At 49.9% G+C, this 12,370-nt stretch overlaps 1 protein-coding gene across 4 annotated transcripts in view; it reads left to right on the forward strand.

Annotated features, from left to right (window-relative positions):
• Window positions 1-7,630: 7,630 nt before the first annotated feature.
• OGDH (oxoglutarate dehydrogenase) overlaps window positions 7,631-12,370 on the forward strand; it is a 150,272-nt gene continuing 145,532 nt past the window's right edge. For 2 of the 4 annotated variants that reach the window (XM_063931916.1, XM_063931913.1), the window contains exon 1: window positions 7,631-7,719. The gene's annotated coding sequence lies outside the window, so the exon portion shown is untranslated. Of the gene's footprint in view, window positions 7,720-7,963; window positions 8,058-12,370 lie in introns of those variants that run through there. The other 2 variants (XM_063931914.1, XM_063931915.1) reach the window with 2 other exon arrangements.

Raw genomic sequence — 12,370 nt, forward strand, 5'->3', positions numbered from 1 at the left:
GGACACTTGTCTGCCGGAATGTGTAAAATGGGGACACCTGTCTGCCGGAATGTGTAAAATGGGGACACTTGCCTGCCGTAATGTGTAAAATGGGGACACTTGCCTGCCGGAATGTGTAAAATGGGGGCACGTGCCTGCCGCAATGTGTAAAATGGGGACACTTGCCTGCCGCAATGTGTAAAATGGGGGCACGTGCCTGCCATGCTGTGTAAAATGGGGGCACGTGCCTGCCGCAATGTGTAAAATGGGGACACTTTCCTGCCGCATTGTGTAAAATGGGGACACTTTCCTGCCGCAATGTGTAAAATGGGGACACTTTCCTGCCACAATGTGTAAAATGTGAACACTTGTCTGCCGTACTGTGTAAAATGGAGGCACGTGCCTGCCGCAATGTGTAAAATGGGGACACTTTCCTGCCGCAATGTGTAAAATGGGGGCACGTGCCTGCCGCAATATGTAAAATGGGAACACTTGCCTACCGTGCTGTGTAAAATGGGGACACTTGCCTGCCGTGCTGTGTAAAATGGGGTCGCGTGCCTGCCGTAATGTGTAAAATTAGGACTTTTTTTTATTTTATCGTGTGGTGGCCGTGATGATGAGATATAGATGAGGCCACACCCATCTTAACAAAGCCACACCCATTTTAACGAGGTCACGCCCCCTTCCCGGGAGCGCGCGCGCATACTTTTCCTCTTTATATCTATGGGGGGGGGGGCATTTTTTTCTTATGTGAATGGGGGGGGGGGGGGGGGGGGGGGGCGCATTTTTAAATCTCGCACTGGGAGCCAAATTGGCTAGAAACGGCCCTGCTGGTGTCATTTCATATACTGTCACAAACCTGCACTGTAAAACATCTGTAAGAAAATGGATTGGAAGTGAATGTTATATTACCAGCTGGATAATTGTCCAAGCAGCGGAGACTCTGAGTTCTTGTATAGCCTGTCTCAGGTACAAGTACACCACTGATTATACGCCTGACTACACCCCTGCTCATACATCAGAGCCTCCACAGGTTCCATCGGTAAGCCGCGGTCGCAGTCCATTGCCGTGTGCGGATCTCGGTGGTCTGGACACTTCCAATACTGGAAAGTACATTACTGTGGGGTCCTTTGCACATCATAATCAAACGGAGTCCCCATTCATACAAGACTCCCCATCAGCATTGAGACAGGCTATACAAGAACTCAGAGTCTCCGCTGCTTGGACAATTATCCAGCTGGTAATATAACATTCACTTCCAATCCATTTTCTTACAGATGTTTTACAGTGCAGGTTTGTGACAGTATATGAAATGACACCAGTTAACTAATTACATGGTTTATTGATAATTCAGTACACTGATGTCATTTCAAACTGTGTATAATTTTATATTGAATTTTTTAATTGTATTAATTGTAATTGTGAACCACCGGGAGGTTATTTAATTCATTACTTGTGAAGAAATGGTGTTTTTATTTATTATTGGTCTTACTCATGTATTATTAAGCGCCAATTGGGAGCATTTTTCTTTGGTTATGGTAGCATTGGTGGCTTATGGATACGCTTGTGGATGGGATGAAAATACATGGACATGATAGTTTTGTTGGTACCCTACTCTGAACGTTAGGAAGCTGCAATCACCCCCTTTTTGTGTCATTTTTTCTAGGGGTGGACTATTCCACCCAGGGTAATCCTCCGCAGTGCGCCCAAGATGGCTGCCGCACCTGGTACCCTGTGAGGGTGGAATACACAGCCCATGGAAGTTATTACCCAAAATGCCTACACCAATCATCCATTATGCTTTCTGTTTGCTCATGTTGTTTTTTTATTTTTTTGTCTGTGTGGTTTCTCTTTTGATGTATTGCTTAAATCTTCTGTGTTATGGGGGTAATTCCAAGTTGATCGCAGCAGGAAATTTTTTAGCAGTTGGGCAAAACCATGTGCACTCACCACACCCAAATCTATCTCTCTCTGCACGTTATATCTGCCTCCCCTGCAGTGCACATGGTTTTGCCCAACTGCTAACAAAGTTCCTGCTGCGATCAACTCAGAATTACCCCCCTATATGCATTGTTTGAGTTCAAGATGGTGCCGCGGATGGCTGCCTCAGTGCTGCTCTACCAAGCAGCCCTCGTTTTTAGTTTTACATGTATAATATGTCTAATATGTCGAGTCTATCGTAAAAGTTGCAATGTGCAGTATCAACTCATACATGTAATGTTTGTAATGTATGCTACGTTTTCCCCCCTTCTTATGCTATGTATTCCCCCGTACATGTTGCTGCTTGGCAATGCATTGTACCACAAAAAATTCCTAGTGTATGTGAGTACACCTGGCCAATAAAGCTGATTCTGTCGACGGTAGGAATGCATAGATGGTTAACCCCATCGACAGCCATCAGTGAAGGAAGTGGAACTCTGTGGGCCCATTGTGGAAGGGGCTTCATAGGATCTGGGGATGATAAAAACCCCACTGCTGCCTGCTTTGCCCATCGATGGCAGGGAACCATTGGACCACAGTCATTGTAAAGACTATCCGATCGGAAGCAGCTTTGCTCCATTCAGTGCTTACCTCTTACCCATGGCCTGTACTAATGAGACGTTCTGCTACTGGTTCCTGGAGACCACGGTCATTATCCCCGACAATGACGTCTCACTTCGGTACTCCAGGCAGAACGTAATATGACTGGACTGTCTGGCGAAATCCCATGCAGGTGCAAATCTTAAATGCAGGAGTGCACAGGAGGGGTCTATTCATGAAGCAGTGTAAAGGTGGGTACACACTAGTAGATATATCTGCAGATCAATTGATCTGCAGATATATCTATGTACGGATCGGGCAGTGGCGTAACTAGAAATTTTTCTCCCCCAAGCCAAAAAATTATTCGGCGCCCCCCCCCCCCCCCTTCATGCTCCATAATTGGAGGGGCGTGGTTTCATTGGAATGGGCGTGGTTTCGCATAAAGGGGCATGGCATTGCAGGAAAAGACTACATTATACCCCAGTTTTGCAACCTGCACGCCCATACGTTGGCCACCACAGGAAAGAAAAATAATCCTGATTCATGCCCCTTACATTATTTGTCATTTTTCCTCCTTATAGTAATGCCCAGTATACATTATGCCACATACTGCAATGGCCCTTAGACATTATGCCGCACACAATAATGCACATGACACAATATGCACACACTGTAATGCCCCCGACACATTATGCCACACACCGTAATGCCTGTGACACATTATGCCACACACCGTAATGCCTGTGACACATTATGACAGGAATCGCAATGCCCGTTATACATTATGCTACACACTGCAATGCCCCTGATACATTATAGCACATACAATGTCTGTGACACATTATGACACACACCGCAATATCCGTGATACATTATGCCACACACTGCAATGCCCGATACATTATAGCACATACAATGCCTGTGACACATTATGCCACACACTGCAATGACCTTGAGACATTATACCACAATGCCCGTGATATAGTATACCATACACCGTAATGCCTGTGACACATACCGCAATGCCCTGCCCGTTATACCCTATGCCACACACCGCAATGCCCGTTATGTATTATGCCACACTGCAATGACCCTGAGACATTATACCACATACCACAATGCCCGTGATATAGTATACCACACACCGTAATGCCTGACACATTATGACACACACCGCAATGGGGTCAATTCTATTCGGCAACTTAAGAATAGCGCCGGGAATTAGCTCCTGGCGCTATTCAATTCAGCTAAAGTTAAGTCGGCGATGTCCCGTTCTCGCCGACTAAACTGGTTGAATTGTCGGGAGAATGGGCATTCTCCGACTTAACTCCCCGGCGCGAGGCTGATTCCCGACAGAATCAGCCTCGCGCCGGCCACGAGGCAGCACTTTTGTCGGGTTTCAACTTTCTTCTCTCATCCCCCGGACACCGCAATGTCCGTGATACATTATGCCACACACCGTAATGCCCATTACACATTAAGTCCTACAGTAAGGCTTCTAATTACTTTTCAAATACCTGCTCGTTGTCAGGGGTTTCATGCACTGGGTGTCATGCTCGTTGCCAGGGGTTTCATGCTCTTGGTTCCATGCACGGTGCCAGGGGTTTTCATGCTCAGGGTGTCATGCTCGTTGCCAGGGGTTTCATGCACTGGGTGTCATGCTCGTTGCCAGGTGTTTCATGCACTGGGTGTCATGCTCGTTGCCAGGTGTTTCATGCACTGGGTGTCATGCTCGTTGCTAGGAGGTAGTCCTTGTTGCTAGGGCTGTGCTCCCAGTGCCACATATGTCCCCAGTGCCAGTTATTCCCCCACGGTGCCAGGTACTCACATGCCCCAGTGCCAAATATAGCCCCCCCCCATGTGCCAGGTACACATATACCCCCCCAGTGCCACATATGCCCCCAGTGCCAGATATTCCCCCCCAGTGCCACATATGCCCCCAGTGCCAGATATGCCCCCAGTGCCATATATTCCCCCCCCCAGTGCCATATATGCCCCCAGTGCCAGATATTCTCCCCCAGTGCCATATATGCCCCAGTGCCAGATATCCCCCCCCAGTGCCATATATGCCCCCAGTGCCAGATATTCCCCCCCCAGTGCCATATATGCCCCCAGTGCCAGATATTCTCCCCCAGTGCCATATATGCCCCCAGTGCCATATATGCCCCCCCAGTGCCAGATATCCCCCCCAGTGCCATATATGCCCCCAGTGCCAGATATTCCCCCCCAGTGCCAGATATTCTCCCCCAGTGCCATATATGCCCCAGTGCCAGATATCCCCCCCCCCAGTGCCATATATGCCCCCAGTGCCAGATATTCCCCCCAGTGCCATATATGCCCCCAGTGCCAGATATTCCCCCCCAGTGCCATATATGCCCCCAGTGCCAGATATTCCCCCCCAGTGCCATATATGCCCCCAGTGCCATATATGCCCCCAGTGCCAGATATTCTCCCCCAGTGCCATATATGCCCCAGTGCCAGATATCACCCCCCCAGTGCCATATAGGCCCCCAGTGCCAGATATCCCCCCCCAGTGCCAGATATCCCCCCCAGTGCCATATATGCCCCCAGTGCCAGATATTCCCCCCAGTGCCAGATATTCCCCCCCGTGCCATATATGCCCCGTGCCAGATATTCCCCCCCAGTGCCATATATGCCCCCAGTGCCAGATATTCCCCCCCAGTGCCATATATGCCCCCAGTGCCAGATATTCTCCCCCAGTGCCATATATGCCCCAGTGCCAGATACCCCCCCCCCCAGTGCCATATATGCCCCCAGTGCCAGATATTCCCCCCAGTGCCAGATATCCCCCCCCCAGTGCCATATATGCCCCCAGTGCCAGATATTCCCCCCAGTGCCAGATATTCCCCCCCCGTGCCATATATGCCCCCAGTGCCAGATATTCCCCCCCCAGTGCCATATATGCCCCCAGTGCCAGATATTCCCCCCCCAGTGCCATATATGCCCCCAGTGCCAGATATTCCCCCCCAGTGCCATATATGCCCCCAGTGCCATATATGCCCCCAGTGCCAGATATTCTCCCCCAGTGCCATATATGCCCCAGTGCCAGATACCCCCCCAGTGCCATATATGCCCCCAGTGCCAGATATTCCCCCCAGTGCCAGATATCCCACCCCAGTGCCATATATGCCCCCAGTGCCAGATATTCCCCCCAGTGCCAGATATTCCCCCCCGTGCCATATATGCCCCGTGCCAGATATTCCCCCCCAGTGCCATATATGCCCCCAGTGCCAGATATTCCCCCCCAGTGCCATATATGCCCCCAGTGCCAGATATTCTCCCCCAGTGCCATATATGCCCCAGTGCCAGATACCCCCCCAGTGCCATATATGCCCCCAGTGCCAGATATTCCCCCCAGTGCCAGATATCCCACCCCCAGTGCCATATATGCCCCCAGTGCCAGATATTCCCCCCAGTGCCAGATATTCCCCCCCCGTGCCATATATGCCCCCAGTGCCAGATATTCCCCCCCCAGTGCCATATATGCCCCGTGCCAGATATTCCCCCCGTGCCATATATGCCCCCCCAGTGCCATATATGCCCCCAGTGCCAGATATTCCCCCCCAGTGCCATATATGCCCCAGTGCCAGATATTCCCCCCCAGTGCCATATATGCCCCCAGTGCCAGATTTCCCCACCCCAGTGCCATATATGCCCCCCCACCCAGTGCCAGATATTCCCCCCAGTGCCATATATGCCCCAGTGCCAGATATCCCCCCCCCAGTGCCAGATATTCCCCCCAGTGCCATATATGCCCCCAGTGCCAGATATTTCCCCCCCCAGTGCCATATATTTCCCCCCCCCGCCGCCGCTTTTTGGAGGGACACGGAGGGCACAGCCCGCCTCTCTTGTGTCCCTCCTGCATCATCTCCGGCGGCCGCGGGTCTAATAGGGGGAAGTGCCGGTTCGTGAGCCAATTAGAGCTCACGGACGGCACTTCCCCCTATTAGACCCGCGGCCGCCGGAGATGATGCAGGAGGGACACAGGGAGGCGCGCTGTGCCCTCCATGTCCCTCCAACAAGCGGCGGAGGGAAGGAGACCGCAGACTGACATGCGGACGCTCGTCCGCATGTCAGTCTGCTGTAAATCAGTGGCGCCCCCGCAGCCCCTCGCCCCCGCGAGGGCTGCGGGGGCAGTAGTTACGCCACTGGGATCGGGCAGTGTACTGTGCATACACACTGCCCGATCCGTCGGGGGACTGACGTCATGAACTGGGCGGGCGGGCGCCCGCCCAGTTCACCTGTCAATCACCGCCGGCGTCCGCAGCATGTGTACGGGCGGGCGGACGACCGCCCCGTACATACACAGCGACGCGCCAATATATCGTTAGATATATTGGCCGTCGGCTGTGCTGTGCAGCCGACGCGATACGTCTGTGAACGACGGAGTTCACAGACGTATCGCTCGTACACACTGGCCGACGGTCCCGCGATGTACCGGCCGATATATCGACCAGTGTGTACGGGCCTTTAGAGTAGAGAAGTGAGCCAGTGGAGAAATTGTTCATGGTAACCAATCATCTGCTCTGTATAATTTTATAGTATGCAATTTAGGAACGCAAATGTACGGCACTCACAACCGTTTGGCAAGAAAAACAAGAAGCACGTTTGCTTTACAACGTTTCAAACTCTATTTGAGTTTTTCTTCAGGTAAACATGTATGCAATTTATAAATGTTACTTCAATGCTGATTGGTTGCCACGGGCAACTTCTTCGCTGGAACAGTGACTTCTCCACTGTTTTCACTGCTTCATGAATAGGGTCCCAAGTGTTTTATAACTTAAAGAGGAACACGTGGGGATGGCCCTGGGGTACCATGCGGGAGCCCCGCACTGGGACCTAGCAAACAATATTGTGAGCAGGTGACGAGTCAGAGAGCACACACCAGCGTGACGTGTCCCATAGACAATGCATTGTACACACGCACACCGGGACAACACTACAGACACAGTCATCACGTAGTATCAGCAGCTAATACTGCGCATGCGCCTGACTGTGTGACCGTGTCACTGGTAATAAAGTTTCACTATTGAAGGAAGTGGCGTTTGGGTGACGCAGTGTTGCATGGGCGTGGACAGAGCGCAATAACCGGTAGGGCATGAAACTCGGGGCTGTGGCCGCGCCCTCCATCCTTCCCTGCCAGTCGTCGGGCGGGAGCCGGACGGAGCGGACGGCTGTGGCTGCATTCTGCAAGCCAAGGTGAGGCATGCTCGCCATAGGGAGGACGGAGTGAGGGCAGCAACGGGGAGGGAGAGGCTGTGACGTCAGTGGTAGGGTTCAGGTAGCGGTTTGGGGTAAATTCCATGCCGGTATTATTCAGTCGTGGGACCAATCAGGAGGCTCGTTGCGGCCGGCGCGAAGTTACGGTGTCGGCCGTTGGCTCCCTGCGGGGTCCGTGGGCGGGTCCTGTACTGCAGCAAGAGTAGGCTGTATGTCCAGGGCCGCCGCGAGGTCAAGTTAGGTGGGCCGGTGCACCCAGCAGCTCCAGGGTTTTCTCATCACATGGTGCTGAACCTGGACCCGGATATAGCCAGGAGGTCTGTATTTGGGTGTGCTAGAACTTGCAGTTCTACAGCGGTATTAGTCCAAATTACCAACCAATAACTAGTGCAATTACTGTGGGAATGTGCTTGTGCTGGAGCTTGCCTTCTAATGGATCTAACCACAATTTGCAGACCTTACGGTTGCTTCATAATTCCCTCATCTACCTGAGACGTGTGTGGATATAGATAGATAGATATCTATCTCAAAAACTGGAACAGTACTTCAATACGCCACAGAACATGAGCGTAAGCCGCTGTTCTGTGTATTAAATATGTTAGTAAGAGAATGTATGGTCCTTAAATCTGTTTTCCACCAAAGAGTCCACTATGCATAGAAAATGTCCTACCTGGATAACAACTTTAGCTCCGGTGTCACCTGGTTCGATAAGTGTGTGTGTTGTCTTGTACACGTAATATAGATCTATATCTACTAAATAGAAGTCTTTGTGTAATAGACTATATTGATCAGTGTCCGTTCTGGAGTCTCCCGTTATTATGTGATTTAAGCAAATTTAATCATGCTTTGCCGGCCTGTATAGAAGCAAGGTCATAGACATTCCTAATGACGTACATTGTTTGCTTGTGAGCTTTAATACAATAAACAACACACAGCTATACACTTTACCAGAGCAAAAATCTGAGAAATAGTAGTAAAATACAAAAACCTTTTGTTTTTACAAGCGCCCCCTGATATTGCAGTGTGTTAGGTCTGGACTGGGTTTTAGGATTCGTGGTTCTCAACTGTGGTCCTCAAGTACCCCCAACAGTTCATGTTTTCCAGGTCTCCTCACAGGATTGCAAGTTAAATAATTTGCTCCTCCTGTGGGTCTTTTAAAATGTGTCAGTGAGTAAAGAATACACCTGTGCAACTGCTAGGAGACCTGGAAAACATGAACTGTTGTTACCAGTGTCACTCTTTTTAGTTTGTCGCACTGCAAGTCTCAGCTCTACAGGGTGGTGGGGATAACTTTTTCTGTGTGCTCTGTCATATCTTAAGGCCCATACACACTGGGCGATTTTGAGCTGAAAGCTTACTTTTGGTGTGGCTGCTTTCAGCTCAAAGCCGCCCAGTGTGTATGCACAAGCGATGAGTGGTGATGCGCACTCCCGCTTCATCGCCGGCGGCCGCCGTTCATCTACTTGTATTACCAGTAGATGAAAGGCGGGGTGAGCAACTTTCCACAGCGTCCTGCTATAGAAAGCCGCTCAACCCCGCTGACATTGCTGGGCAGGGGGGAAAAGCGCTCAGTGTGTATGCACCTTTAAAGTTGCTAGCAATTACAGTGCTCTCTTGCAAAGTACTTATTTTAGATGGAAGTAAAAGCTATCTTGGCTAATGTATCATTTGTCTATGCTGCAGAAGGTCGGCACACACACACACACACACACACACACACACATTTGAATTATTAAAAGCAAAGAGAATAAATATGAATGGTACTGTTATACCAGGCTTGGACAACCCCTGGCATTCTAGCTACCTCTGCTTTGTGACCTTGGCCAAGGGAAAAAAAATTGTAACCTGTTACACTGCTGCAAAGGAACAGGTAGATTTATCTTTTGAGAGGAATAAAAGTCTCTATTGTGCTGAGGAGTGTTGTGAAGAAGAATGAAATATGTATTTTAAAAGAAATGGGTCAGTCTACATGTAATCAAATGCAGTGAGTAATTTCCAGAGCATGGCATTGACCTGAAAATGTAATGACCTTTACTAAAATAGTTTGAGTTAGGTGTCACATCGTGCCGGGTGTGTGACCATCATAATAATAAGGCACAGGATTCCTAGGTTAGCTTTTTCATCCTGTGATATGGTATGTTCATATTCCATTTAGCTAGATGGCCAGCACATCAGGTGCATGGTGTCCTGCCTAAAGCCGGTGTTGCAGTATGTGGAGAATTCTCAAAGCTTTGAGAGAGAAAGTACCAACCAATCAGCTTTTGTCACTTTTCATACACCGCCTGTAGCATGGTAGCTATAAGCTGATTGGCTGTTACTTTCTCTGTCCACTTTATCTCGCTCCAAGCGTCAATAAATCTCCCCGTAATACCCCTATTCCACGAAAAGGTTTTTTACATGTGAATGCGCAAAAAACAGGATTTTGGTTCCTGGAAAAGGAGACCAGGGAGCTGAGACCCGGTAATTTACTGTATCTGGTCTTTAGGTTGACACTCATTAGATCGACATGGTTGACACATGAAAAGGTCGATATGAGTTTATAACTTTTTATTTTATTTTCTCTGACGTCCTAGTGGATGCTGGGAACTCCGTAAGGACCATGGGGAATAGCGGCTCAAAAGTAAAGCTTTAGGACTACCTGGTGTGCACTGGCTCCTCCCCCTATGACCCTCCTCCAAGCCTCAGTTAGATTTTTGTGCCCGGCCAAGAAGGGTGCACACTAGGGGCTCTCCTGAGCTTCTTAGTGAAAGTTTAGTTTTAGGTTTTTTATTTTCAGTGAGACCTGCTGGCAACAGGCTCACTGCATCGAGGGACTAAGGGGAGAAGAAGCGAACCTACCTAAGTGGTGGTAGCTTGGGCTTCTTAGGCTACTGGACACCATTAGCTCCAGAGGGACCGAACACAGGCCCAGCCTCGGAGCTCGGTCCCAGAGCCGCGCCGCCGGCCCCCTTACAGAGCCAGAAGCAAGAAGAGGTCCGGAAAAATCGGCGGCAGAAGACATCAGTCTTCAACAAGGTAGCGCACAGCACTGCAGCTGTGCGCCATTGTTACTCAGGCACACTTCGTCACTGAGGGTGCAGGGCGCTAGGGGGGGGGGCGCCCTGAGCAGCAATGTAAACACCTTGGCTGGCATAAATACACCACATATAACCCCCAGGGCTATATGGATGTATTTAAACCCCTGCCAGAACTTACCAAAAAGCGGGAGAAAAGGCCGCCGAGAAGGGGGCGGAGCCTATCTCCTCAGCACACGGGCGCCATTTTCCATCACAGCTCCGCTGGAAGGACGTCTCCCTGACTCTCCCCTGCAGTCCTGCAATACAGAAAAGGGTAAAAAAGAGAGGGGGGCACTAATTTGGCGCAGTTTTAATACTAACAGCAGCTATAAAGGGAAAAGCACATTTTATAGTGGTATTCCTGTCTATATATAGCGCTCTGGTGTGTGCTGGCATACTCTCCCTCTGTCTCCCCAAAGGGCTAGTGGGGTCCTGTCCTCTATCAGAGCATTCCCTGTGTGTGTGCGGTGTGTCGGTACGATTGTGTCGACATGTTTGAGGAGGAAAATGAGATGGAGGCGGAGCAATTGCCTATTATAGAGTTGTCACCCCCTAGGGAGTCGACACCTGAGTGGATGAGCTTATGGAAGGAATTGCGTGACAGTGTCAGCTCTTTACGACAGACAGTTGACGACATGAGACAGCCGGCTACTCAGCTTGTGCCTGTCCAGGGGTCTCAAACGCCATCAGGGGCTTTAAAACGCCCGTTACCTCAAATGGTAGACACAGACACGGATACTGACTCCAGTGTCGATGATGAGGAGACAAACGTGACTTCCACTAGGGCCACACGTTACATGATTGAAGCAATGAAAAATGTATTGCATATCTCTGATATTACAAGTACCACTAAAAAGGGTATTATGTTTGGTGAGAAAAAACTGCCTGTAGTTTTTCCTGTATCCGAGGAATTAAATGAAGTGTGTGATGAGGCGTGGGTTTCCCCCGATAAAAAACTGATAATTCCTAAAAGGTTATTGGCATCGTACCCTTTCCCGCCAGAGGATAGGGCACGTTGGGAAACACCCCCTAGGGTGGATAAAGCGCTCACACGCTTGTCTAAACAGGTAGCACTACTCTCTCCTGATACGGCCGCCCTAAAGGAACCTGCCGATAGAAAGCTGGAGAGTATCCTAAAATGTATATACACTCACACGGGTGTTATACTGCGACCAGCAATCGCCTCAGCCTGGATGTGCAGTGCGGGCCTGGCGTGGTCGGATTCCCTGACTGAAAATATTGATATCCTAGATAGGGACAGTATATTACTGACTATAGAGCATTTGAAGGATGCATTTCTATATATGCGTGATGCACAGAGGGATATTTGCCGACTGGCATCAAGAGTTAGCGCGCTGTCCATTTCTGCAAGAAGAAGTTTATGGACGCGGCAGTGGTCAGGTGATGCGGATTCTAAAAGGCACATGGAAGTATTGCCTTATAAGGGGGAGGAGTTATTTGGGGTAGGTCTATCAGACCTGGTAGCCACGGCAACTGCTGGAAAATCCACATTTTTACCCCAGGTAGCTTCTCAACCTAAGAAGACGCCGTATTATCAGGCGCAGTCCTTTTCG

This window comes from Pseudophryne corroboree, chromosome 6 (assembly GCF_028390025.1).
Source record: "Pseudophryne corroboree isolate aPseCor3 chromosome 6, aPseCor3.hap2, whole genome shotgun sequence".
In the NCBI taxonomy this organism is placed as follows: domain Eukaryota; kingdom Metazoa; phylum Chordata; class Amphibia; order Anura; family Myobatrachidae; genus Pseudophryne; species Pseudophryne corroboree.